This window comes from Schistocerca cancellata, chromosome 3, assembly GCF_023864275.1.
Source record: "Schistocerca cancellata isolate TAMUIC-IGC-003103 chromosome 3, iqSchCanc2.1, whole genome shotgun sequence".
In the NCBI taxonomy this organism is placed as follows: domain Eukaryota; kingdom Metazoa; phylum Arthropoda; class Insecta; order Orthoptera; family Acrididae; genus Schistocerca; species Schistocerca cancellata.
In genome coordinates, this window is record NC_064628.1 from 773,795,255 (window position 1) to 773,821,548 (window position 26,294).

General features: G+C 43.6%; 1 protein-coding gene across 1 annotated transcript in view; it reads left to right on the top strand.

Annotated features, from left to right (window-relative positions):
- The window catches only part of LOC126175809 (protein Skeletor, isoforms D/E-like), a 346,786-nt gene that overhangs the window by 36,915 nt on the left and 283,577 nt on the right, over positions 1-26,294 (top strand). The window lies entirely within an intron of this gene.

The following is a 26,294-nucleotide window of genomic DNA, read 5'->3' on the forward strand; positions in this document are numbered from 1 at the left end:
GGCTTCTGTTCGAAGCCCATACAGTCAACTATAGGTATGCCAATCAAGCAAAATCGCTGTGAGTACTGAGGCGATAATACCTCCAACACACCAGACTGAAGATACCCGTTCTTTAAAATACCGTGTCCTGCTGCATGAAAATGTCTACACATACTGATCCAACAAGAATCGTCGACCCTTCAAGGGGACGAAAGCTGACAGTCGCATAGCGAGAGATGAGTACTATAGGGCGGATGCTCGAGTGACCCGCACTTGAGCTGGCGTGACTTACGAGTTATCACATTTACGATATGGGGATGTGAGTCATCACGAAGCAGCAGTAGCCCTTGGCGTTTCATTCCACAACGGTGGTTTTCGACATACGTGCTGCCCCATACACATTCTTCATTCTCTTGTGGGCATCTACCGGTGTTTAGCCAAGGATAGAGTAACAGCACGTTGGTCCTGTTTGGGTGCATTTCGTAATAACACGTCATAGTTCACGTTACCGCATTTACCGCACGCACGTCGGAAAAGACAAGAATGCCACACTAATACCTTGTCTTCATTTCATCCTCAGCGAAATCTTTTTGATCTCTCCTTGTACAAAGTTTATCGACAGCCTTTGTTTCCATGTATCTTTGGCGAATTAAACAGGGAAGGGGAGAAATAAGATTCAAACTAGAAGTATCCTCTATCACACTTGAGGTCCCTCGTAGAGCACAGATATAAATGTAGATGTTATTTATCAGTCTTTTTCCTGTTTCCGTACGGATGGATTCCAAGGAAATGACCGTGTTTACGCCACACTAGGCGCCAAAATTACTATTATATTGTTTTAATGATCATTTCCTAGTGAACGTTTTCCTTTTCGAGATCCGCGTCTGACATTCCTAACCATCTTCACAACTCTTTCGGGGTGACTGAACCTCCCGATCACAAATACAGTCGTATGCTTCTGAGTGCTTTCGATGACCTCATTTTATCTACGGTAATCTAAAGGAGACCGATAACACTGGAACAATACTTACAATAGGTCGCACAGAAATCGCTTTGCAGCAGTGGTATAATTTCTCAGATCTCTCTTAATGACTTCCAGTTGTCCCTTGAACTAATATTAACGGCTACCACACAAATTTTAGAAATGCCATCGCTGTGTCCCAGTCTTGTAACATTATCACTAATTCTGTGATCAAAATATATAGCCCATTTTGCATGCAGCATATGTGAACTGTCTTATATTTACGCCTATTTAACGCCAGCTACCTTTCATTACACCAAATGTATACTTCACCTGTCTGCAACTTTTCGTCGAGGATTCTGTCCTCCATACATGTCTTCGGAACAGCGACAGCTCTGCCACCCCTCATTACAGCATACTCGAATGTTCTTCCGATATTCAGCGTCTCCCTAGCACGATTTTTCGACGTCTTAAATCGACGCCCTCTATCAGGTGTTCATAGCCTCAGGGAACAATAAAGACGTCGAGCTACGGCGTTAGGAAGACGCGGACCATCGAGAGCACGCCCAGTCTCAACGATATGTGCCAGCTTTGTTTAATAATATCGTCTTAGTTTTCTTGTCGGTTAAAACTTTTAAACTATTGGTGAAAGAGTTCAAAGTTATAGTAATTTGAGACTGATGGAACGCAGTATGCCTCCATGTTTGGTATCCCTCTCCTTCTTCTAAGTGGAATTTCTTCTCCATGATCGAAGAATGTGAAGTAAACTGGCAGCCTAGAGTATTAAGTGATGAGACGTTAAAGAGGTGAAGACGTACGAATACATTCGGCGCTATTGCTACGTAATAATCGTTCCGCCACTTGGCCTATAACCCCCAATATTTTGTATGATATACTGCAGTTAAGGCCTGAATGAACATTCGGACAGAATCACCGGCTACTGTAAACTTCTCCCCATATTCGCTTCAGTGTGAAGACGAGTTGTCTCTGAAAAGACCATTGTAAATGAACTTCTTCAAACGCTATACCGCAGCACATCATTTTACCACTACTGTGGACAAAGTTAGAAAACTATTTATGTGTCACAGTTATATCGATGTACTTTACGTTAACTTCGTTGAATATTTCGTACCAGACGGCTTCCTGTTTTGTTCTTCCAAGAGAAGAAGAAATACTATGTTGCTTATTTACGAGGGCTGTTCGGACAATAAAGCCCGATAGGTCGCGAAACGTAAATGACAGTGAAAATCCGATGCAGCTTTGCTCACATTTGTTAGGAAGTGTCTCTAGTATACCTGTCGTTCGTTCACGTCACCTCGCTGTTTTCAGTTCTGAGCACACAGCGAGCACGCAAAGATGCGTAGAAAAGTACTGTTTCCCGCCAAGTACGGGCGCCCGATGCAAGGTTTCGCCTGATTTCATGCAACCCCACATAACGTAGATGTCATGCATCTCCTTCTTCGTGACTATTCCCGGCCGCACAGTGCAGGGAATTAGGACGCCCCTGCAGAGTTTTCGGTGGGAAGTTTCTGATAACCCACAATACAGCCTGTAACTGGCTTCCCTTGCGTTTCATCTCTGCTCACATGAAGCGCTGGCCGTCAAGACAACATTTTGGCACAGAGAAAGAGCAGAGAAGTGGCGGAAAGCGCAGGCGGCTGCCTCCTAAAACGAGGGTATTGGTAAGTTGGTACAACTCTGTAACAAACGCCTAAATCGGAGCAATGGCTATGCAGGGGAGCAGCTCGAAAGTTTATCAATCTCTTGCAAATAAACTATTTCTTATTTTCACTGTGGTTTCCCTTTCGCGACCTGTCAGACCTTGCTTTCCGAATATCCCCCTTATAACTGAAACCCTTTGTTCAAACAAAGCAATGTAACAGTACATTCTTTTCGTCCTTCTCTGACGCTCTGCACCGATTTACGGAGATACTCAATGCTCTCTATAGCACATTATATAACACCAGTAAATTTCTGCTTCGTGAAAGATTATTACAATTATACGACAGTTCACAGTTTTTAGATAGCGCCTTGTGCATGCGAGTGGAACGGAAGTTTCAGTGATATAATTAAATATTGACCACACATCAGTGCCCCTCGCTACTTACATCTGGGTGACGTTTTCTTGTAGCCGACAGTTCGAGAAATGTGTTTTTCCCTATCCACGGGTAGCGTCCAAAGCGCGACGCGTCGTTGCGCCTTAGTAGTAGGCAACATAAAACTCAAGATCGAGCTGTGGGCTGACAACATCGAGGGGGCAGTACGTTGCTGGACAAGCTAATCAAACGGAAAGTAGGGGTGATTATGAATCTTCGTCGACGAAGAGATCATTAGAGACTGAGTACATACTTGGAATGGATAAGGATGGGGGAGAAACTGAATCATGCTTTTTTCAAAGAAACCATCACGGAATTCGCGATTAAGGGAGACTCTCGTGAATAATGTCTTTCAGAAAATTATTAAATGGTTCTCTGCAAATGGACTCTCACTAAATTTTGATAAAACACAGTTTATACAGTTCTGTACAGTAAATGGCATAACACCATTGATAAATATAGACTTTGAACAGAAGTCTTCTGCTAGGGTAGGACATTCAAAATTTCTGGGGGTATCCATTGATGAGAAATTGAATAGGAAGAAACACATTGATGATCTGCTGAACTTTTAGATTTAACTACTTACGCTATTAGGGTTATTGCAAATTTTTGTGGCAAACATATCAGTAAATTATCGTACTATGCCAATTTTCATTCACTGGTTCCATATGGCATCATATTTTGGGGTAATCCATCATTAAGAGAAAAAGTACTGATTGCACAAAAGCGTGTAATCAGAGTAATATATTCACTTATGGATTTGTCATTAAATAGCAAAGAGCATAGATACAACACAAGAAGAAAGGATGATCTTCACAATTCTGGTTAAATCTCCTGACACAGAAAGGGGTGAATAATGCTGCCACAAAAATTTTTGGTCATGTACCAAATAGCATTAAAAGTCTGACAGATAGCTAACTAGCATTTAAAAACAAATTAAAAGAATTTCTGAATGAGAACTGCTGCTACACAATAGATGAATTTTTAGATATGAAGCACTAACTGTAAGAAAATATTTTGGATATGAAGTAGGAAAAACTAATATTAAAGAAAACTTATATTAAGCTGACATGTTCCACATCATTACGAAATGTCGTATTAATGGTCTTTGGAACAAGTAATAATGTAATGTAAATCAAAAAACAAATCAGTATTTGCGTAGTTATAGTCACTTTCCGTAACTCACGCAAGACAAATTGGAAAAACGTAAAACTAACTAAACCATATGTAAAATGATAGCATTATTAGAATTTCGTGAAACTGCTTTGTCTAAATGAAGCACACTTATTTCAAAACGCACGTAAATATTTCAGGAGTGAGTCAAGCGAAAAAGGGTCAAAACTATAGAAACACCGTACTTGGCAAACCGATGGCGCATACCGAGCGAGGATGGGTGACGATATAACTCTCCTCCCAGTTCATTAGTTTTCTCCAGGGTTCGTCTTGCGCAGTGCGGTCATGCATTATCGCATTGAAGAGTAACACCTTTTCTGTTGACAATCTCTGGGCATTTTTGAATTAAACATTGATTTACTCGACGCAGCTGTTCATAGTAAAAGTTTTCATTGAAAGTTTGTCCAGGTTTCAGCACTTCAAAATCAACAACACCGCGAATACTCCACCAAACATACGAAAGCGCCTTTTTGGTAGCAAACCTGGCTTATCTCTCCTTCTTGGAGATTCGCTCGGAGGGAGCCACTGCCTTTTGCCCTTTGGATTATCGTAGATGACCCATTTGTCACCTTCAGTGACCAAGCGGTCAAAAAAAGCTTCTGTATTGTGCCGCTAAGGCATTACGTTGCATTCGGTGGGTCGGTTAGCTTTGCTTGTCTTTAACAATCTGCTGCAAATGTTCTTGTATGGTCGACTAAGGTGAGTTACGAGTGTCTAACAGTTTTTCGATTGTCTAGCATGGATCTCCTTCCACTTCCGTCCTTATCATGTCATCGTCTGACATTGTTGGTCTTCCTGATCGATACGAGTCGGAAACATCAAAATTACCGAATTATAAGTTAGAAAAACCATATTTTGCTTTTGCGAACCTCTAATACGCTTGGATGAGCACTTGGATTAACATCTAAAATGATTTTGGTAGTAACTGTTGAGTTTCTGTGCTTGCGAAACAGAAAAAGCATACGATGCCGGCTATGTACGTCTTCTGATATTTGGCTGGCCATTTCACTATAAGTTATTTACGAGTAAGCAAGAGACCCTAACCTTAAAAATGATTGGGGCGACTATGAAGTAGACAAGTGATCTGATGGCAAACGAATATCTACATACGTGGAAACTGAAACGGTAGTATCCGCTCTATAAGCAGCAGGTTTCGCTGCTTGCTCGCACCGGGAAATAGAAACAGAGGCGGCTCCGCAGCCAATTTTATTACACGACGCGGCCGGCCGCGGGTGCAACAGAACCCATGTGGACGGGTGGAAAGAAATGTGTCAGGCTTCATAATACGTATTTATATGTGTCGTGTATTACGCATTTCTTGTACATGAATGTGAATCTGCACATGAACTTTCCTAATCCTCCTCACACCTTTCCGTAAAGCGTGGCCAAATCTTTGTTGGGAAGTACTTCTGTAGTATAGTAGTGCCAACCTTACTCCTGGCTAGGGGATCAGAGAGACAGCACAGGCAGGTAAAAGTCAAAGACTTTCCAGTGTCACAAGATTTGGGGTGGAGAGGTTGGTCACGGCCAAGTGGTCCGACCACCCCCTCCACCGGGGCCCAGGAAGACCTCCGGGTGCCCGCCATATCCTAGGGTGGTGTTACAGAAGACGGGTAAGTGAGCAGACGTGCCCTCAGTGCGTCTGTCTCAATGTTCACGCATGGAAGAGAGGTATTTGAATATTTGTACTAATTCTTTTATTTCCAGCTTCGGATTGTGTAAGGTAATGAATGTGCTCGTTTAATTCCGGAAATTTGACCCCCTGTGTTAAAGTATCTGGTCCCCAGTTTACCCGTTATCCTCCTTACATAGTAAATGTCCTATGTAAAATATTGGGAGACTTTGGTGGTATACATTTGGCCAACGCAATTCCGTCTTACCCGTAGAAATGTGCGTGCAGATTAGCATATAATATACCCGAGCTTTAAGTTGTAAAATTGTAATATCTGTAAACTGAAACAATTGCTGCTATCGCTGTAAAGTCGAGTGATAATGTTTAAAATAAATAGGAATCAACTGTCATCAATCTTTAACATACCTTAAAAATCACAAAGAAGTCAAGTTAAAGGAATTTATTTAAAATAAAAGCTATAGAATGCAGGGACGCACACATCAGCGTGTGAGCCCTCCAGCCCCTTGCCTAGTATCGTCAGAAAGGACACGCTCTCTAGGTAGCGCTCTCAAGCTCCTCTCCCCAGTTATCCGTTGCGCAATTTTGATTCAGGGCTTGACGACATCAACTTTCATCTGGCGTCCCTAGGCAAGGAGGTATGACGGTAAACTTTCAAAACATCACTTTCCGATCCCCCGTAATACTTTCTGCAGGCCACGATTTCGTTCGAATCGAAAAGCTGCCTTGCATTCGCAATGGAAATTTGCTGCACCACTATGATTCGCACTGGGTACCTCCTGGTCGGACATCGCTACATTAACATGACTTGGCATCAACGACTACAGAGGCGGGGAACAACTTTGACAGCATACCAATATTTTTGCTCGGTAAGCCGAGACACACTGCCTCGTCCACTCAAGTGCGTCGTTATGTAAAGCTTCCCCGTCCGTGGGGCCCCCACCGAAAGCGGAAGACGCTGCACCAGTGACGTAATGGGCCTCCCACCACGGTGTGACGCCTCGGAGTGCACCTTGGGGCGGGTGTTTCGACAGCGCTGTTACGATGCAGCGGCACTGCTCGCGCCGGTCGGCCGTGTAAACACATTAAGTGGCTCCGCTCGCTACTTTCGCCGGCCGCTCCACTGCCTCGTCGCGTCGCCTTTCGTTGCGACGCACCGCACGTGGCTGTGCGCGCTGCCAACTCAAGCGCGCCCGTCTCTGCCAACTCCTAACAAGCAGCAGCAGACTGCACACCAGCGCAAAGTTTATTTCCGAGAAGAAAAGGAACTTCAGCTCGAAGCAAAAGCGGCCCCAAGTCCCGCACGTGTGCACGGACCACACAGTGTTTTTCCTCACAAAATTCTCAAATATTCGGCCACACAGAAGCCAGTGATACATGTTCGTTAACATAGCTAACTGTTACAAAATCACTACCTGGATTTTAGTCTAACAAGGGGAACCCGCCTCAGGTCGTTCTTTGATATTGTCGAAACTTAGCAGCACGAAAGAACAGCGAAAAAAAAGGTACACCTAGTTTGGCATAGGTGCTAACACTTAATAGTTTTCGAGAAAATTACGATCAGTGTCTCGACGCCTCTTTGGCAGTCCGCAGGCGCAACTTGTAAGGAAGTGAGTTGGTAGCGCAGTGGTCAAGCTCACAGTTTCCAGTTTTCGCGACCCTTCTTCGCAACCAGTCTTTTATTTTATTTTGTCATCAATATTTTTTGACATCCTGAAATAAAATGTAATTATTGACGAAAGAAGTCAGCATTTCAAATATTACTTAAAATACATTTTATCATCGCGACTGGCATGGATTAACAGTTTCCAGAAAACTCATTTTAACGGTTTTTGTTTGCTTCTAAAAAGGTAGTGGAAACAATCACAAAATCTGGACTGTTCTCCAAAGAAACGTATCGTTAGTTTTTGGACAAAGTTTTGCGGCCTTACGTAAAGACTGACCCTCTTCTATACATTATTGACTTGTACGGCACGCAAAGCGATCCTTTCATATAAGACAGATTGTTTGTCAATAACAACGGAGTACTGACGTGCTCATTAAAAGTAGTTCCACCAAAGTGTATGCCTTTATGCCAACGTATACTCCAAGTGACAAGTGAAAAATTACATTGTCCGTTTACAGCAGTGCTCTGTTTTATAGCACAGTGAAGGGTAATCAGAAGTAGAAGCGATGCAATTAAAATACACGCCAAGATCCACAATCAGCTGGAGGCTACAGCTATCGAGCAAATGTTTCGATATGCGTAATGTGCCGCGATATTATCGCTAGATCGAGTGGTATTTAGCCGCTTTAACGTGGGTGTTTAACTAATTATATTCACACAAACAAATGCGTCTATGACATATGCGCCTTCGCACGTTGCTCGTGGTGCTCCTGTTTTAATGTTTCGAACATTTTTGTGATACATATCGCCATGGGGTATACACTGGTTCCCTTGAAGCATGAAAGAAAAAATCGATGCATAAAAAGAAATGCTAGATTTCGTATGTTTTAAATTTCAATTATTGTTAATTATATAAGATTTGTGATAATCAAATTTGTTTTATTCCTAGATTACTAAACGCTCGTAAAATTTGAGATTACAGTAGGTTATGATATAGGTCATTTCGTACTTAATTTTTTATGTAGTATGCCATTGCAGATCCAATAACAGTTAATAACTAATGCATAGACTATGACTTTCTTTGAATAAATTTTTGAATAGTACAATTTAACAACACTGTAGCATTTTCCCCGCCGTTTGTGTTTTGGGGTTAATAAGATTCTTAATATTCATTTCTTTTGTCAATAATTCTCTTGTATTTCACGATGTGAAAATAAATATTGACATCATGTGCTGCCGCAACAACAAAAGAAAAAAAACGTGGGAGTCTATTTGAACACGTGTTTCGAAATTTAAAAACCATGCTCGTAGCCACTGCACTAACAATTCACTTCCTTACACGTTGCCGGCCGCTGTGGCCGAGCGGTTCAAGGCGCTTCAGTCCGGAACCGCACTGCTGCTACGGTCGTAGTTTCGAATCCTGCCTCGAGCATGGATGTGTGTGATGTCCTTAGGTTAGTTAGGTTTAATTAGTTCTAAGTTCTAAGCGACTGATACCTTCTGAGGTCATCAGTCGCACAGTGCTCAGAGCCATTTGAACCATTACCAATCGTTGACTACGCACGTTCACAAGTTCGTTGCAAATCTATATTGATGGTTCTTCACAACTGCAGAAAGGGGATTTTCAAAGGTTCATACGTTGCTCTTGGGACAACTGAGCATTCCGCCCATGGGAAAGCAGATTTTTCCATTCATAGTGCATACTCAGGAAATTGAGGCTTGACCATTTAGAAATACAGCAACAATTGGCCGCCTGGTACTGTGGCCGAGAGGTTCTAGGCGCTTCAGTCCGGAACCGCGCTGCTACTACGTTAGCAGGTTCGAATCCTGCCTCGGGCATGAATGTGTGTGATGTCCTTAGGTTAGTTAGGTTTAAGTAGTTCTAAGTCTAGGGGACTGATGGTCTCAAATATTAAGTCCCATAGTGCTTGAAGCCGTTTGAACCATTTTTTGAACAATTGGCCCAATAAGCCGTGAGATCCGATGTCAGTAGGAGCTAAGGCTTGTACTTTCTGTAACAGGTAGGAGTCTAGCTAATGTTTTTTCCCATTAATTTGAACATAGCATTGGACGTAACATCAATCACATTTGCGATTGATCGAGTGCTCACTGACGACTTCTCATCAGCATGAGCAAGCACTGCCTTTTCCAGGTTGGAAGACTATACGGTTAGTTGTTCTTCTAGACCGTTTTGTTGTTGTAGCACTTGTCCTGTAGTCTTGGAAACATGGTGTGCGTCTGAAGTCGTCTTAACTGTTTATTTCGGCCTATAAAACCTATCAGTATTTCTACAGTTTCCATTTGGTTGTCTGTACACGAGAAACTTGTACTGTAAATCCGCATATGGATACAGCGCTATTTCGCTATGGATGGTACATTTCATCTTGTAAGCAGAGACTTAGTATCAGGACTAAACATGTCAGCATACGTATCACTCCGTATGTAGTGCACCTTTCACAATGTACGCCTGCACGTTGATCGAGTTTGCCTTCCCTGAAATTGAGACAGACCATACCGATACTGTCATTAATATTACGTTAGACTCTGTTTTTAATCACGTTCGATGTTGAGTGAGCACGTTTCAAACAAACACACAAGTACTCTTGATCAGTAGAGAGACAGCTGTCAAATAATAAAGCGTCACCGAATCACTGGAGAATGTTAATAAACATACAAAGGGTCGTATAGAAATGAATGTAAGCTTACGTAATAGCAAGACCTGAGTTCCCTTGTATAAATGCGTGGGTTGTGCGGTACACCGGCCTATTTGTCCCGGTCCACTCATTTACAACTGTTTCGTCCTGCCACGCGGTCCACAAGGTCACAATGGGATGCAGGTAAACTGACACGATGTTCGTACAGCGACAACTTCTCACCTCTCGCCGTGAGAAAGGTCGCAGTCAGACAGATATTGCTAGGTTGCTACATATACCCAGTAGTACGAAAGCAGATGTTAAAAGATGATTTGAGAAGAAAGATCGCATAGAATGTGTTCCTCTCAACGGGTTGGCGCAGGGAGCTTAATGAAAGAGACAGAAAATTAATCATAAGAAACAATAAGAGTAATCCGCTATTAAGTGTATCTCAAATAGCAATCCAGCTGCTCCATTATGTGCTAAGCAGGCAAGTGAATCGACTGTCCGGGGAATTATCAGAGAGAATGGATACAACAGAAAAATGACAAGCGAAAAGCTTCACATGCACGAAGTGAACCCGGACAAAAGGCTCCGTTTCGTAAGGCTCAACGTTAATGTAGAGTCAGAACTACGTTTCCCAGTCGCAGATAACTTGATGTCTTGTCAAAACAGAAACGGTCGATTGATGCTGAAAGGAAAAAAAATCATCTAACAAAATTAGCCCTTCCTATTCAGTCATAGACATCGACATGCGACGTAATCTCGGGTGGGATATGGAAGTTCCATGACTTCGTGAACTCTTCATAATTAGAATAACTGAAGGGAGTACGTAACCGCCAACTGAAATCTCATGACGATGACAACGGTGTAAGACTTCAAAAATTCGAAACTGAATACAAATCTGCGCCCCGAGAACTCTGTGAAGCATTTATTCAACCCCAAAGCAAATTTTGTGCAGGAGTGCAGAAACATACGGGCTTAGATCTGCATTCGAATTTTTCAAGGTGATGTGCAAAACCACACATCATATCTTACTAAAGAAATGCTTCTTTATAACTGCCCCAGTGTTGCTCAGACGCCACTTCAATCAGCAGCCCTTAAACCCAAAGAGAATTTACGGGATGAACTCGGCATAAACATCAGGAAAAGTGGAGTAAATTCTAAAGAAGGATTTTCACGGTAAATGATAACAGTTAAACAGTTGCAGGATAAGGATTTACACACAGGCGAAGTACTGATGCTACGCCGTGTTCACATCGCACTTCTCTTGCTAATTATGTTGTATAAATAGAGATGATGTTTTAACTACTGACCACACCTTTGGCACGATTGTTTTATGTATCTCCTCTGCAGGATGTGATTTTAATGTATTTTGCTTCTGATGAAGGTATATTTAGATATACCGAGACCGTGGTCAAGGATTTTAATAAATCTTTATCTTGCAACTGTTTGGCTTTTATCATTTACCGTGAAGATTTTCAACAGTTGCTGTTTCAGCCATGTTTAAAATCTCTAAAGAAGGACTAAAAAGGATTTGAAGGAAGAATGGCAACTAATTGGGCCTCAGTACAAACCAAAAATAGTCGGTAGCATGTAAGAGCGTTTTAAAGGTGCTATAATGTAGAATTGATATCCCAAGAAGTATTGAGTTCCAGTATTATTCCTCAGGTTACCTTCAAATTCGGAAAGTGGGTGCACTCAGCGACTGTTATGTGACTTATAAATTATATAGTGCAGCAATCAGTCGTCCTTTTTTAGATTTTATTACGCAAATCCAGATTTCGGGTAGCACCTAGCCATTCCCAATGCACTATTTTCTATTCTCAATGCATGTAAGTCCCTGTTGTTCGGGAGTCAATCACAGTACTGTCACGCCCGCCTATTACAGACACTATAACGTTCTGTGAACCATTATTTTAGATAATATTGCCGTGTTATCTCCATTATTTTAAAATAACGCTGTTATATTCTGTTAAGAAATTGTATGCCCTAGATCACATTTATTGAGAGAATATATTTATCATTTATCGAAATTTGTTTATTTCTGGGGCATCTGGAAGTATTTCTTTACTGTATTCGTAGGACTACGGCGTACCATCTCGGTACGCTCCTGACATTTAGTTCAAAAATGGCTCTGAGCACTATGGGACACAACTTCTCAGGTCATCAGTCCCCTAGAACTTAGAACTACTCAAACCTAACTAACCTAAGGACATCACACACATTCATGCCCGAGGCAGGACTCGAACCTGCGACCGTAGCGGTCGCGCGGTTCCAGACTGTAGCGCCTAGAACCGCACGGCCACCCCGGCCGGCTGACATTTAGTGGTAGTTTGTTGCATCAGCTATATATTCGCTTCGGCGTGAAATAAAGTTTTTATTGCAGTGAAATGTCTCTTGTATTTTTCAGGGCCTGCGGAAAGGAAATATATCACGACATAATGTTGTTTTAATGACGAGTGGAAAGTATGCTTACCACCAAAGTAATTTTCGCATGAAACATGGAAAATATGTTTACCAAAACATTAATTTTTCTTTTCGTGGACTACGGGTGGCGTATTTACAACTTAATTGTTTTATTGTGTTATTGGGAATACGTCTCACCACCTCTGGATGTACCTGGCATCTTGTGGTACGATATCTATAAAAACTGCTACATCAATTAGTTCTTATTTTCGAGCGTCACTTGTGAAGTCGGGACGCATTGCTTCGTTTCTGCAGTATATGTTATTGTTGAGCTGCTGCGCATTGATACACAGGTGAGAACGAATAGGAACGCCAAATTTTTAAGTCTGGAGCTTAGCGAGTTGTCTTCTACAGCAGTTTAGTTAGCGTCATCAAGGAAATTTTGAAGTCTGTGTGATGGCAACCCACAATAGCTCACTAACAAGGGCAGTGTAAAGAATACATACCACTGTAGATTGAGGTCCTAAATCATAAAAATAAAATTATCAAAAAATTAAATACAGTCACAATTCTAACATGATACAAAGTCGCTACAAGAAACTAAACACCTAGGCCTAGAAATAGTGAAATGGCCGAGTATTAATGGCAGCCGAGGTAATAATACTGATTTTTAGAAGGCACGATGGTTAATACGATTTCATAGTTCACTGGCACAGTTGTGATACAACACGCATGACTCTGTAGCTTTCGACTCAATTATTTGAGACCAGATTTCAAAATGAGACGTTTGTCCCTCTCGACGTTCCCTGAAAGTCTGTATCGCCGCCGCAGAGGTACACTGTACAACCGGCATCGCAGTAAGCCAGTAGTGCGTTTAGCTGTGAGGCCCACGGGGCCAAGCGACTGCGCGCACATTCTCCGGCTAGCGTCCGTACGGGTTTGCGCGCCGCGGCTGGCGCGTGCATACCAGCGCGGGCCGCTCGGGCTAATGTGAGCCTAGCCGGGCAGCGCAGCGCAGCCCCAGCCCCACGTTAACGTCCCACATAGCGCCGGCCGCCGGCATTCTGCAGCCCGTTATGCGCGCCGCGCGCTTCTTCGCCCTCACGTTGTCTCTGCTATTCGCGAAGGCGCCACTGCAATGTCACTCGAAGACTACAACTACCGGGTGGTTGTAATTTAAGTGCAGTTACCTATGGAGGTCCTATGCGGGCTGTGACTATTTTATGGCAGCGAAATGTGGCAGATATGCTAATGCGAGCGCAACCGTTTTACACTGGAAAAAAATTAGTTCGAATTTTGGCCACCAGCTGCAAATCTGGCGCTGTACAGCATCTCCTAGACGTCTGCGATGCTCATACTGATCAAATAATGTTGTTGTTGTTGTGGTCTTCAGTCCTGAGACTGGTTTGAGGCAGCTCTCCATGCTACAAATAATGTAAGCAGCGGTTAATAATAAACTCAACATTATGACTTCCTCACATATTTGATGTTTTCTGCACATGCCCCGTTCCTAATCCGTTGCCGGCCGAAGTGGCCGTGCGGTTAAAGGCGCTGCAGTCTGGAACCGCAAGACCGCTACGGTCGCAGGTTCGAATCCTGCCTCGGGCATGGATGTTTGTGATGTCCTTAGGTTAGTTCGGTTTAACTAGTTCTAAGTTCTAGGGGACTAATGACCTCAGCAGTTGAGTCCCATAGTGCTCAGAGCCTAATCCGTTACATAAGGAAACATTTCAGTCTATTTTTACTCACGGGGCCAGATTTGCACCTGGTGGCCGAAATTGGAACTAATTATTTTCCAGCGTAAATCGGTTCCGTATTAACTCATTAGAATATCTACGAAGTTTCGTGCCATAGGATAGTTACAGCTGACAATGGGCCTCTCTGAGTAGCTGCAGTTTAATTATAACCACCCAATACTTTCATTTGTGACTCGCAAATACGCTATCTGAACGAAAGTATCCGGACATCTACTAGTGACCATTAATACGGTGGGTGTCCGCACTTCACCTTTATGAAGGCTTGAACTGCGCTGCGGATACTTTCAGTGAGGTTTGAATGCCTGTGGAGAAATCGCGGGCCATTTTCCCTCAAGAGGCGAAACCAGAGAAGGAAGCTACGTTGAACGTTGGAGCCTGTAGCGTAGTAGACGTTCTAACTCATCCCAAAGGTGTCCCATTGCCTTCAGGTCGGTACTCTGAGCAGCCCAAAAACCATTGTCTCAGAGACGCTGCTTTTTGTCCTGTTGCATTTCCATGCTGCCACAAGCATCGTCTCCTAACTGTTCTTCGACTGTACGCACTACATAGTGTTGTAAAATGTGTTGATACATTTCAGCATCAAGCGTTTGGCTAAACGCAATAAGGGTATCACATGCTAACCGCGAAAAACACCCCACCCCATCTGTACTTCGCTGATGGCGCACGCATGATGCTAGCTAAAGTTCTCCAAGCATTCGCTAAATTCAAATACTTCCCTCAGATTGCCCCAAAGTAAAGAGTTATATGGGGCGTTTGGAGCGGTAGACTCTTCAGTGCTATTCGAGACGCGTAGGCTATATGCCAACAATGGTTGTCATACTCTCCTCTCCTTCTTATCGTCATCAGATACAGGAACACGACACTACACTTTACATGAAAACACAGACTGATCATTTAATAACAACACACAGGTAGACTTCTTGTTCCGCAGATACGAGAGTCATCATACGTCTATTGAAAGGCGTAGTGCAAGTAAATAACTATCTTCACGTTTCCACGGGCCAACACACCGATCATCCAACCTCGACTCTCCCCTTCCGACCATATACTCACAAAGTCCAATGATCACTTTCCTGATATATTGTCCGTCCGTTCACATCACGCCGTCTTAGCGGAGCTTCGTCATCGTCCATCTCCTGGAAATGGAAATGCTGTGTGGCTAGGGTCTCCCGTCGGGTAGACCGTTCGCCTGGTTCAAGTCTTACGAGTTGACGCCCCTTCGGCGACTTGCGTATCGATGGGAATGAAATGATGATGGTAAGGGCAACACAACACCCAGTCCCTGAGCGGAGAAAATCTCCGACTCAACCGGGAATCTAACCCGGGCCGGTACGTACGACATTCCGTCGCGCTGATCACTCAGCTACCAGGGACGGACGTTCATCCCCTCATTGCCATCGACAGCTACATCACCACAACATGAACGACACAGCGTCACCCGTGTTTTTAAAGTAATTTCTGTGACTTAAGCAGCCTTCCCGGGTCGATTTAATCTCATATTCTTAGTAACTTTAAGAATGCATATTGTCTACTGCCAACCACTCCATTGGAGGTAAATGTAATGAAAAGTGGTGCAGAAGACCTACATTTCCAACAATCACTATTTTGAGGTAATTTGCGTATGCTGACACAGAAACCTTGTTGTGGGTTGGCAGGAGAGCCAACACCGGGTTACTAGAGGAAGCCGAAAGACACGCGTTTTAGCTCACGCAGGCTGGCGTGAGGTCTGGAACAGGACAAGTAAATTAGAATTTAGAAAAACGGACGTAGCTGGTGGAATACTTAACTTTAATCCATAAATGGTGAACGTCGCTCTTGACTGTACATTATTCACAATATCAATAGTAACTGAACATGGCGCCTTGCTAGGTCGTAGCAAATGATGTAGCTGAAGGCTATGCTAACTATCGTCTCGGCAAATGAGAGCGTATTTTGTCAGTGAACCATCGCTAGCAAAGTCGGTTGTACAACTGGGGCGAGTGCTAGGAAGTCTCTCTAGACCTGCCGTGTGGCGGCGCTCGGTCTGCAATCACTGATAGTGGTGACATGCGGGTCCGACGTATACTAATGGACCGCGGCCGATTTAAAGGCTACCACCTATCAAGTGTGGTATCTGGCGGTGACACCACAAACCTCACGTAAGTTTCAGAACTGAAGATTAAGCACCCAGAAATACAACAATCTAAAGGCACAGTGTCAATAGATAAGGCCAACATCCAGAAGGTTCTTTTTCTGTTTAAATTTAAGTGTAGGATCTACTATTATTGCCCCTGTTTACTGTTGCCAAATGAAGTTAAATAATTCTGTAGAATTTGTGCGAAAGGCGGAAAAGGAACTCTGAACCATAGTTAGTGACAATATAATGTCGCACACTAGTTCACGGTTCGAACGTTAATTAGAGACCAGCAAACAAGCACGCTAAGGAAAGATCGAAAAGCACTGCGGTGACTATAAGGCAGCTGCACCAGTGCATTTTAACTAAAAACTTGGTCTGGGCTGTTTTGACACCAGTGCACGGGATAAATTAAACAGGGTCTCATTTCGTTATGTGCGTGTTGAAAGAATTGAACTCTTTGAGCTCAGATTTAATAATCAATCACTGTTGCTTTTTTGGCATTATGTAATTGTTACCCTTATGCAGTTTACTAGTGCAGAAACATGCTGCTGCAGCCTCACGGGAAGTTCAGTAGATTCCTAGCACTTGATGAGCACCTCGTAGGACACACAGAAAGCATTGTGTACAGTGAAGTCTAGAGTACATTAAAACTGAATATCAGAGTAATATGGTTCGGCATCCATATTAGCGTAGAAATAATCAACTTTTTATGCACGCAGCAATATGACTGCTGCTTGAACGAGTATTATTCATTATTATTTAAAGAGAATAACACAATTACTTGTTTTAAGGCATTGCGGTATAGTTTTGTCTCATTCCAACATCCTAACAGCTATCCTATATAGCACTACTACACTTTTGAGTCTTCAAGACGTATCGACACATTCTAGATTAGAATTTGGTCAGGCTGGTCCCGGCGGAGGTTCGAGTCCTCCCTCGGGCATCGGTGTGTGTGTTTGTCCTTAGGATAATTTAGGTTAAGTAGTGTGTAAGCTTAGGGACTGATGACCTTAGCAGTTTAAGTTCCATAAGATTTTAAACACATTTGAACATTTGAACAATTTGGTCTCGGAATCCTATAGTCAGAGACTATCACCTACATTTCCTATGTATTTACGGTGAAATACTGTGAAAAATGCTTACAGTTACCCGCGCTGCACACGTCTGTTAAAGTCTTAGCGCAGAGGTACAGCCGTCTACTGAGACACCAACATACGAGAGAAAACTAGCCTTTTCTAGAATACAAAATAAAGACTAGGGCCCCCAATAGATCCAAAGAGAAGAATCTATGCATTAGCCGACAACTTCCGCTCGTGCGCGTCGACCCATTTGCATCCAGACGCTCCCAACTTTCTTTGGACTCATCCTACTAACAGCCTTGCTGGAACTTCCTACGCCAATTCCAACAGCGTAGTGATTACGGCATTCCGCGATCTCGCCAAGGGAGTGAGAAAGTGCATCGCCTGCTGTGGGCTGAACTTCGATGCAGAACTTTGACTGAAGTTGGTTTCCCGACTCTTTCGGGGACTTGTAGTTTCCACATCGCTTTCTTGTGTCTCTGACGGCCGTAGCACGTCGATACCTAGTTAAAATACTCCTGCACATAGGTTTGTTCTCAGACCCAACGCCGTTGGACAAGTGAGGTACTACTATACATAGTTTTGTTCTCAGATACACCGTCGCTGAACGATCTGCGATTGTTACATATATGACTTTCATCGTCTCTTTAACCAGCTGTTACAATCAACACACGATTCTGTTCCGATTCTGCACATAAACCTTTAAAAATATTACGTTTATCCTACGAATTAATATCTATTATTTTCAAATATAGTTAATCTTATTTTTATTACGTTCAAGGTAAATGCAGCCTCTCTTCCGCCTCGACTGTGGTAATGAAACCAACCTTTACCTACGTTTCAGCCCAAATAATTGAGCCTTCTTCATAAGTGAGCTCTTGAGGCCCACCGCACGGCGTCCATGGAGACGAGGCGCACGCCAGAGCTTAAGTTAAGTCTTGGTGTTCACTTAGTACTTATGTACCACATTTTTAAAATGTAACTACCCCTGTTCAGGCTGTTTTAGTTTTATTTGTAGACCATGCCCTCTTAGACAAATTATAGATTCAGCTACATCTTCTGAAGAAGGCTCAATTATTTCGGCTGAAACCTAGGTAAAGGTTGGTTTCATTACCGCAATCGAGGCTGATAGTTTCTTATACATTCTAGTCATCGCCAGCCACTGTGGTCGAGAGGCGCTTGTCTGGAACCGCGCGACCGCTATTGTCGCAGGTTCGAATCCTGCCTTGGGCATAGATGTGTGTGATGTCCTTAGGTTAGTTAGATTTAAGTAGTTCTAGGGGACTGACGACCTAAGATGTTAAGTCCCATAGTGCTCAGAGCCAGCTGAACCATTTTTCATTTTTATTTTATTTTTGTTTGTTTTTTTTTATTTTTTTGATCCAGTCATCATAATAAGATGTCAACAGACGTGCATATTCACCAGTTTTATCTTGTAACTCAACTGCAATTAATCCTCACGCTGGTAAGCTGTGGTATAGTGTGCGAGAGACTACAGGAGCTCAGATTTTGGAGCAGAATGTTGTCACAAATGAATTGGGTATTGAAAAGGTTATAAATGAGATAATTATTTCACGCATAAAACGTAGGAATTAAAATATATTTACAGTCAAATGAATACTTGTCTTTTGTTTTACAACTTCTTCTTTGCTGTGACTGTGCGTCAGAGCACAGGTACATTTATATACGTTGATAGAAGCACTCTAACACCTGTGATGAAATAGACTGTCGTCGGTAACACAGTTCGAAGCACTCTTCAGTAGAAACTCTTTCTCGTAACACTGTTCGTTCAGTAGAAACTCTTTCTCGTAGTATTGTTGAAAGACCAAGTTCACAAACATGTGCGAGGACTTGCATATTAACTTGGAGAGTCTAACTGCTTGTCTCTAACGCTGCGTTACGCGGTACTGTACCCGCTGCTTGTTGTGGACTAGGCGTTGACTGGTACGTAGCTGGTATAGAACTGAGCTCGAGTCTGTGGCCGGCCGTTGTGGCCGAGCGGTTCTAGGCGCTTCAGTCCGGAACCATGCGACTGCTACGGTCGCAGGTTTGAATCCTGCCTCGGCCATGGATGTGTGTGATGTCCTTAGGTTAGTTAGGTTTAAGTAGTTCTAAGTTCTAGGGGACTGATGACCTCAGATGTTAAGTCCCATAGAGCTCAGAGCCATTTGAACCATTTTTTTCGAGTCTGTGTCGGGCTGTTTCAAGACAGGCCGCCAATGGTGGCGCAGAGATTTTCTGTGAGCATGCCGTTCTACTTCCGACCCACTGGATTGTCCAGCGATGCTCCGATAGCAAGGAGTATGTTTGTGGTGTCGGTAGCAGGCATCAGTGCTGCTCCTATCCATTACACCACACACAATGCCTATTACAACAATCTAGGAAGAGGTAGTAACCCAATAACTTCCAGTAAAATATACACCTACACCTACATCTACATGGATACTCCGCAAGCCACCTACGGTGCGTGGCGGAGGGCACCCTGTACCGCTACTAATCATTTCGTTTTCTGTTCTACTCGCAAACAGAGCGAGGGAGAAACGACTGTATAAATGCCTCCGTATGAGCAGTAATTTATCGAATCTTTTCTTCGTGGTCCTTACACGCAGAGTGGGTTGGCAGCAGGGTTTCCCATTTGAGTTCCCGAAGCATGTCCGTAACACTTACGCGTTGTTCGAGCCTACCAGGAAGAAATCTAGTAGCCAGCCTCGCAATTGCTTCGATGTCTTCCTTCAACCCGACCTGGTACTGACTCCAAACACTCGAGCAGGACTCAAGAACAGGTCGCACCAGGTCCTATATGCGGTCCGCTTTATAGGTGAACCAATCTTTCCTAAAATTCTCCCAATAAACCGAATGTAACCATTCGCCTTCTCTGCCGCAGTTTTTACATGCTCGTTACATTTCATATCATATTAAAACGTTACGTCAAAATATTTAAAGGGCTTGACTGGTCAAACAGGACTCTAGTGATACTGCAACCGAATATTACAGGTTTGTTCTTCCTACTCGTCCGCATTAACATATTTTTCAAGATTTAGAGCTAGCTGCCATTCACAACACCACTAGAAATTTTGTCTAAGTTGTCTTGTACGAGAGTGAGTCCAATGAAAACCTTAAATTTTGTTTTAAATATTATTTATTGTGCAGAAGTGGTACAAAGATGTATCGCTTGTCAACATAATCACCCCCACGCTCAATGCAAGTCCTACAGCGCTTACAAAGTGCAAAAATTCCTTTAGAAATAAATTCTTTCGGTAGTCTGGGCAACCACTCATGCACCGCGTGGCGTACCTCTTCATCAGAACGGAACTTCTTTCCTCCCATTGTGTCTTTGAGTGGTCCAAACGTATGGAAATCACTTGGGGCAAGGTCTGTTGAGTATGGAGGATGAGGAAGACACTCAAAATGCAGGTCTGTGATTATTGCAACTGTTGTACGGGCAGTGTGGGGCCTTTCATTGTCATGTTGCAAAACGACACCTGCTGACAGCAATCCACGTCGCTTTGATTTGATTTCAGGCCGCAGATGATTTTTTTGGGAGATCTGTGTATGATACACTGGTGACAGTGGTCCCTCTAGGCATGTAATGCTCCAAAATGACGCCTTTTGTGTCCTAAAAGAGAGTCAGCATAGCCTTCCCTGCTGATGGTTCTGTTCGAAACTTCTTTGGTTTTGGTGATGAGGAATGGCGCCATTCCTTGCTCGCTCTCTTCGTTTCCGGCCGGTGGAGGTGAACCCAGATTTCGTCCCCAGCAACGATTCTTGCAAGGAAGCCACCACCTTCTCGTTCAAAGCGCCAAAGAAGTTCTTCACAAGCATCAGCACGCCGTTCTCTCATTTCAGGAGTCAGCTGCCGCGGTACCCATTTTGCAGACACTTTGTGAAACCGGAGCACATCATGCACAATGTGGTGTGCTGACCCATGACTAATCTGTAAATATGCTGCAATGTCATTCAGTGTCACTCGGCGGTTTCCCTTCACTATGGCTTCAACTGCTGCAATGTTCTGTGGAGTCACAACTCGTTGTGCCTGACCTGGACGAGGAGCATCTTCCGCTGAAGTCACACCATTTGCGAAATTCCTACTGCATTCGTAGACTTGCTGCTGTGAGAAGCATGCATCACCGTACTGAACCTTCATTCATCGATGAATTTCAATAGGTTTCACACTTTCACTAGGCAAAAACCGAATAACAGAACGCTGTTCTTCCCTGGTGCAAGTCGCAAGTGGGGCGGCCATCTTCATACTGATACTGGGACGGTATGTGTGCATCTGCACTATGCTGCCACCTACAGGCTATTCTACACGCTGTTTGTACCACGCTTACCAACTTACAGGAAACGGCGCAATATTTCGATTTGTTATTACAAATTTAAGGTTTTCATTTGACTCACTCTCGTGTCTTCCTACAGTCACTCAATTTCGGCACCTTAGCGTACGTCACAGCATCATCAGTAAACAACCGCAGATTGCTGCCCAGCTTCTCTGCCAAATCATTTATATAGAGAGAGAGAACAACAGCGGTCCTCTCGCACTTCCCTGGGGAAAGAAAGAAGCTTAACTCCGAAACGAATTAGTTTTTGGGGCGCGACTGGCAGAATTAGAGTGCCGGTGCACATGTGAGGAAATCGTTGGCTGTGCGGCGGAGACGCGTGGTGGCGACTCGTTAAGCGGGTTCCGCTCGGCGCCGTACGTGGAGCGCGCTAGCGGCGAACGGCCGCGCCCGCGTGCCACGAATTGCAACGAGCCGGCATAAGCGATGGCTTCTCTCGCATTGTGCCTTTCCTGACCCGTGTAACGCGCCGCTCACCGGCAAACGAGTTATCTGCGCATGCGTAATGCAGTCGGCTACCGCGCGGCCGGTTCCGCGTTTTATGCGCCGATCGCAGCTGCAGCACGGCTCTAGGATCCCAGGCCGAGAGCTAGCAGGCCTGCAGTTTGTGACATTCACTATCTCACCTCTAGTACCTGGTGATAAACAGCTCCATTTGTACAAAGAAAGTAACGCTAGTATTGTTCCACGGAATTTCGTGATAATTACTGGATGAAACTTCCTGGCTGATTAAAACTGTATGCCGGACTGAGACTCGAACACGGGACCTTTACCTTTCTCGGTCAAGTGCTCTAACAACTGAGCAACCCAAACACAACTCACGACTCGTCCTCACAGCCTCTTTTCCGCCAGTACCTCGTCTCCTACCTTCCAAACTTCACAGAAGATCTCCTGCGAACCTTGAAAGACTAACACTTCCGGAATAAACGATACTGCGGAGACATGGCTTAGCCACAGCCGGGGGAATGTTTCCAGAATGAAATTCTCACTCTGCAGTGTAGTGTGCGCTGATATGAAACTTCCTGGTTCAAATGGCTCTGAGCACTATGGGACTTAACATCTAAGGTCATTAGTCCCCTAGACTTAGAACTACTTAAACCTAACTAACCTCAGGACAGCATACCCATCCATGCCCGAGACAGGATTCGAACCTGCGACCGTAGCAGCAGCGCCCTTTCGGACTGAAGCGCCTAGAACCTCTCGGCCACAATGGCCGGCTTGAAACTTCCTGGCAGATTGAAACTGTGTGCCGGACCGAGACTCGAACTCTGGACCTTTGCCTTTCACGGGCAAGTGCTCTATCAACTGAGCTACCCAAGCACGACTCGCGACCCGTGAAGGTAGGAGACGAGGTACTGGCGGAAATGAGGTTGTGAGGACGGGTCCTGAGTCGTGCTTGGGTAGCTCCGTTGGTAGAGCACTTTCCCGCGAATTTCAAAGGTCCCGAGTTCGAGTCTCGGTCCGGCACACAGTTTTAATCTGCCAGGAAGTTTCATATCAGCGCACACTCCACTGCAGAGTGAAAATTTCATTCTGAAGTGCTGGATGTCAGTAACTCGCTGCCACGATATTTCGGCGCAGTTCGTCTGGTCATATTCAGGTGCATACTAGCGAAAGTACATTGAGCTCTCCTGCTTACAACCGCGCCAGTGCGTGCATACTTTATCCAGCTGTGACTGTGCAATCGATGCTAGAGCGCATGGACATCTGCTGCAAGTCTGTGCGTTGCTATGAGAACCTTTACTTCACACGGCAAAACCGCAGAACGGTGCCAGCTAAGTAGAACTGAACTAAACTATACCCCACCCGAACAGACCATAAAGGCCCAATGGTACCGACCGGCCGCCATGTCACCCTCAGGCCATAGGCGCCATTGTATACGGATACGAAGAGACATGTGGTCAGCACACCGCTTCCCTGGTCGTATGTCAGTTTACGAGTCCGGAGCCCCTATTTCTCGACCATGTAGCTCCTCAGTTTGCCTCACAGGGGCTGAGTGCACCCCGCTTGCTACAGCCCTCGGCAGACCCGATGGTTCTGCCCGACAGCACTTAACTTCGGTAATCTTTGGCCCAGCTAAGTCGAGGAAACATAATTTTAACCGTCTCGGTAAATAAATAAGACTGATCTGTTCTTTATGATCAACTAGAAAAAACAGTCAAGATCGCATAACATCTCATTTATTAAAGTGATCGCCACGTTTAAACGGCCACCTTCAGATTACGTGCAAAGTAAGAATACATGCAAGTTCTTGTTAATTAGGGAAGTCGGCCTTTACATAACATTTACGAAGATCAGAAATACTTTAGCGTGTATTTGGCTGGAGCTGTACATAATGATGGCAAAAGATCAGAAATACTATAGTGTGGTGTTTACCCATTTGGCTGGAGTCGGCGGCGCGATGAGCAGCTGCGTGTGGCTACAACAGTAACTTCTGCTAGTGATAATTCTGCCACGAGTTAAATAGTGCACGAAAACGCGCGTTTGCTACATTACGTCAGCTCCAGCTAAGGGGAACGTAACTTACGTAAAAAACATTATAATTTGTGAATAAAATGTAAAAAAAATTATTCAACTGTATGACAGCATTATACAAATGTAATTGTCCAAAAAAATAATACAAGTGTTAAATAATCTTGCTAAAAATGTTTGAAAGACTTTAAAATAGGTACGCCAATGGAAATAGCTGCAGGATCGTTGAACACCCGCTGGCGACACTTCTTGGTACTTCTAGTGGCACCGTCTCCATGGAAAGATTGATAGGATGGCTACTGGTAGTCAAAGATAATGCTGTAAGACACCATTTCCATGGAATCGCCGTATAACGGCTGTAGACAATCAAAGATGTATGAAGAGGACGCTGTTGTTGGTTGGGTTGTTTGGGGGAAGAGACCAAATAGCGAGGTCATCGGTCTCAGGACGCTGTTACAATGGAGATGTTGTTCAGGCGGCCGTTAATGGTTCCGTGGTGATGTAGCTAGAATAATCGTTGGTCGCCCTAGACGCACATACAAAGCGACGTCGTAACTACGATGGAGGCACTTTGTATTGTTGCAAAATACCACTGCAGGTGCAAGTTGACGTTATACTGTATGTTCCTTGAAGTCATCAGACTTACAATGCTTGAAAGAACGTTGAAGTCATAACTGAGTGCGAGAAAAATAGAGAAAAGATAATTCCAAATAAAACGATAAACTGGTACCTAAGATCGCAGCGCAAGCTTGTATGTGATGGAGACACTTAACATTTATAATGTCATCTCTCTTGGAAGCATATGTGCTACTTACGACAATTTTGTAAGGCCTGCGTGTTATAGGCAACTTATTAGTTATTAGTTATTGTTTGCCTTGATGTCGTAACCTGTGTGTGTCCTAAGATCCGATGATGGCGGCTTTAGTTTCGCTGAAATCGGTAATCATGGAATAAAAAGAATTCCTGCGATCTTGGCTACCAGTTTATTGTTTTACAAGCATCTAGATCGCTCCCACATGAGCACAATGTGCTCCCTACAAAATTCCAAATAAGTTACAGTACGAGAGAAATTCTGTGTAACATGAGGGTTTTAGATTAAAATTTAAGCTTAATAAAAGGAATAAAAATATGAATTCTTGACGGTGGAAATTTATAAAAAATATATTGGAACTATACGACGCTTCAAGTGATAAAAACTATAAGATACTTTTAAAAATTGTGGTTCTTTCTAAAAATCCTTAATAACAAACATTTGAAATGTAACTCTTCAGGCTTTCCCGGCGAGATCTTGACATGTGGAATAATCGGGTCTACTGCCGGATGTTTGCGTCGCTCTGGTGCAAACATCCAGCAGTAGAACCGATTATTCCACATGACATTTGAAATATAGTATAAAAAAGTGAAGAACGAAGAAGCAGTAGTCCTTTCCTATAGTATATCTTTTAATAGATCAAAGATGAATTTCTCATTAAAATCCATTTGTTCACGTAGAAGAGCTGAAGGATTATTTTTATGATGAACGAAATGTACAGGAAATTTTCCTGTAACATTATTCCATGCACTATTCAGCTGGAAACTGCAGTGCCGATTGAGAAAAGCCTCAGACACTCTATTACCACTGATTCATTGCTAACAGAGTTCCAAATGTCTGAAGTATGGGCTGCAATTTTTGTTTCCCTGTATTTCACCGAATTCCCAATACAAATACAGTGTTATGCGATAGTGGATTTGCTGGCTTGGAGGAGGCGAGTACGCCGCTGCTGTTCCACGATGCAATTCTGTACAGTGCGCGTCATTTACCCTGTATACGATTTGCCACACACACACGGAATCTTATAAACACCTGTCATGCCCAGGGCATAAGACAAACAGTCTTCAGAACACGGCTATAAAAGAAAATTAGGATTAGACGTTGCACTGACGACAAAATCATGTTGGTCAAGGAAGGGAAGGTAGTCGATAATGTCCTTTTGAAAAGTATCGCCATTCAGTTTAATTAAATCTTCAAACCCACGGAACACATAAATCTGTTTGAGAGGACGGGGA